Consider the following 3,806-nt stretch of genomic DNA (forward strand, 5'->3'; position numbering starts at 1 on the left):
TCTCTCTCTCTCTCTCTCTCTCTCTCTCTCTCCTTTCCTCTCTGAAATCAATTAAAAAAATGAGATGACACCAAATTAAATTCTGCATAAAATTATTCAAGGTATATATATAAATTTATAAAAAAGATTAGCTAGAAAACTTCCATTAAACTGATATTTTATCATTTTTGATATGTTCAGTGCCAATTTTTCCAACTTTTATAAAATTATTATTTAAAGGTCCACCATTATCTGATCTTTCTGAAAATTTCTCATAGCTATTTGTAGTCTAATTATGGCTATAAATGGTGTTATAATTTATTAACAGTGTCTAAAACAGTGTTTCTCTTTCATGAATAAAGTGGCCTCTTTTGTATTTATCTAAGCAATAGAAAAAAGCTCAACAAAAGGAAGTAAAAAGTGACTTCGATTTCTCTACTCAGAAATAGAGCATCTTCACACTTAAAAACTCAAATTTTAACGTATTTTCATTTATATCACCAAATATCATAAAAATGTTTTATTGTATTTAACAAACCAAGAACATTAGGCAGCCCACTACCACCCATTTACTCAAACGAAGTAGATATTTTCTCTTTCAATTAGGGGCATGTCAGTGACCTTCAGTGCGAAGCTCTTGAAATCGATATAGTTCCACTATATTAAAAACAAGAAAAAACAGGCAAGACTCGGTCAGTTCCATTATTTCCCTTGTCTCCTGAGCGTTTGTTTGTTTTATTTAACATTTTAAAAATGGAATCAGGCAATGGCATATGTCTCACATATCAATTAGGAATTAATTTTAATATAATTTGAGAAGCAAACGGTAGCTTCTGGAATGCTGCAAAAGAAGATCATTTTACAGAGAAGCTTTGAAAACTGGTGAGATGTACATACAGAAAAAGAATGTTCAACCTTTTCTTAGAGGGGTCTCCAGCATCCTATAGCCCAGCCAAGAACTCCCTTAAGTGCCATAGACTCTGGTCAAGATCCCTGTTCTGGGGAGCCAAATTTTAAATCTATACTAATAAAAATGGTAATATGCAAATTAAACCAAGAGACCTTCCGGACATCTAGACAAAGCCATGGTGGTGGGGCCTAGGCAGAGGTGGTTAGGGGTGATCAGGCTAGCAGGTGGGTAGTTGGGAGCTAGCAGGCCAGCAAGGGGGGACAGTTAGGGGCGAGAAGGCCGGCTGGGAGGGGGACAGTTGGGGACAACCAGGCCTGCAGGCAGAGTGGTTAGGGGTGATCAGGCAGGCAGGCAGGTGAGTGGTTAGGAGCCAGCAATCCCGGATTGCGAGAGGGATGTCCCAGATTGGAGAGGGTGCAGGCCGGGCTGAGGGACACCCCCCACCCCCGTGCATGAATTTCATGCACTGGGCCACTAGTTTTAGAATAAAACACTGCTGTTCTGGAAGACTTTTGATCCAGTGCCCCTATTTGAGCCTACGGAACCTGATATTCCCAGACGGTTATTTCTTCCCATTTCTCTTTAAAAAAAAAAAAAGTGATTAACAGATCATGCCTACTCTTAAGCAACTTACCACAAGGCTTTGCAAGTCTTTTCCCAGAAGACAAATATTGCGACAATGGAAGACTATGTTATGTTTGCAAAATGCTGGTAAGAATTTTCTCTCAGTCTAACATGCGGGCACCTTTGCCAGTTAGGGTAGTTATTAGAGAAAAGCTGCCTGCTGAACTTGCCTGTAATGGGGACAGAGTGATGGCTGAATGTCTTCTCACCAACATTTTCTGTTCAAGAGGAGGTGGGTAGTAAGGGGCTGACCACTGCCACCCTTTGCAGTAGAAATGCACTGAGTGTCACAGAGCCCAGATGTTTCTGCTTGCAGGCAAACTCCTTTGTATTCACGTTTGCCTACGTAAATAAGAATTCAGAACTGTTCCAAGATTTTATGAAGAAATGTCTCATTTGTAAATGCCTGAAAACCAATCAGAGTAATGTCTAGATATTGCTTAGCATGGTTTGGGGTAGAAAACAAAGAGGACAGTAGAAAAACTCTTTGACTGATTATTGGCTTTTCCTGCCCTGAGAGTTCCACTCCTTGCTAACCCTAAAGAATCAAAAGTATGCTCTTTAAGAGAAGTCCTTCACCCCTGTTTTTTGCAAGGTCCTAAAGCAAATATATTTTAAGGTCAGATTACTTTGCAAAAACATGCATATAGTAACCTGCCTCCAACCCATTAGATGTATTTATCTTGATCCTACATTCTCTGGGTCTTGAATTATGTTAATGCAAGTGAAATGAAAATAGAAGCCAAAGTACCATGACTTGTCATATACCCTGTAGCTGCATCATAAGCAAGTTAATTTATGAGAATTTAACAAGAGAATTTAACTATAAGCCTCTGGTATGGAGTAAAAATGGGAAGAGGAGGACAAAAGGAGCAGATGGGTAAAGAGGAGGAGGAGGATGGGGAGAGGGACAAGGAGAGAAGAAAGATTTAAATAGTGCAGGTGCTCATTACCAGTGGCTACTTGAGTGTGTGTCCACGAGGTCAAGGGCACCTAGGAGTAAGAACTGGACCCATCTCAGACAATATCCCTGCTCACTATGACATCCAGGGATTCACAAATAACTCATGGAAGAAATTATTTCCAAAGGTAACTTAGGGCTGCCATTAAAACATGCAAAACATTTTACCATTTAAATTAAACTTGGTGACGGTATCTTACACTGCTTCCTAAATTGTACCACTCAATGCCAAAAATATATGCTTATTTTATAATTAGGAACATTTTTGCCTTCTATTTAAATACTAGAGGCCCAGTGCATGGATTCGTGCACATTGAAAAGAAATTAATTAGAAGGTGGCCGGTGGGGTGGGACTGGGTGAGATTCCAAGGGGTCACAGAGAATAACAGATGTGAAGTAATTCAAGTTGTTTCTTGTCTTCATAATGCCTGTGCTATCATTGTTTACTTCAAGCCCACTGTTTTATGAAGGAACTAGGGGCCCAGCGCACAAATTCGTGCACCTTGAAAAGAACTGTGGGCCACAAGACTGTGTTTGGCACAAGGGCAGGCTTGGGCCAGCCTCTCGTGCCGCGGCCCTGGTCCCCTGTCTGCTGGCAGCCCCACTCCCACTGCCACTGGTCCCACACACTGACGGCGCTGGCCCCACTCATACCCGCTCACAGCAAGGAGCGACTGGGCCCAGTGCCAGGAGCGGATGTGAGCGGCAGCTGCTGCCCCAATTGCCCCTCAAGAGCAGGGGGAGATAGAGAAACTTTCAGGGGCAGTCAGGGTCTGCAGCCACCACTCGCATCCGTTGATGGCGCCGAGTGATTGAAACCAGGGCCAGGCACCAGCAGTGGGTGCGAGCAGCAGCTCTGATGCCGGCTGCCAGTGCAAGCGGGGCCAGCGCTGGCAGCAGGTATGAGCGCTGGGTGGGACCACGGGGTGCGGGAGCAAAGAATTTTCAGTAACCACCACAGGCTCTCCCCAATGACAGCAACTGGTGCCCACCTTGGTCTGGCTCCCCCGCTCACCTACTCCACCATCCCACCGTGGCCAATGCCTGCCATGTTCCCCACATTCCCCCTGGTGGTCAGCGCATGTCAATGTCATAGCGACCAGTTGTTCTGTTGTTCCAGTTGTTCCACTGTTCGGTCTATTTGCATATTAGCCTTTTATTATATAGGATGTGTAATACTTGGAATTTTGAAAAAGGCCTTCTAAACTAGCTACAAAGGCACCAAACCTCCACGAACTTATTTTGTGAACAAATGCAAATAGATGAGTCCATTGTATACTGGAAGTTCTCCAAATTAACTTCCATTATAATACAATGTGTAATAAAGAATCA

This window comes from Myotis brandtii, unplaced genomic scaffold, assembly GCF_000412655.1.
Source record: "Myotis brandtii unplaced genomic scaffold, ASM41265v1 scaffold215, whole genome shotgun sequence".
NCBI lineage: Eukaryota > Metazoa > Chordata > Mammalia > Chiroptera > Vespertilionidae > Myotis > Myotis brandtii.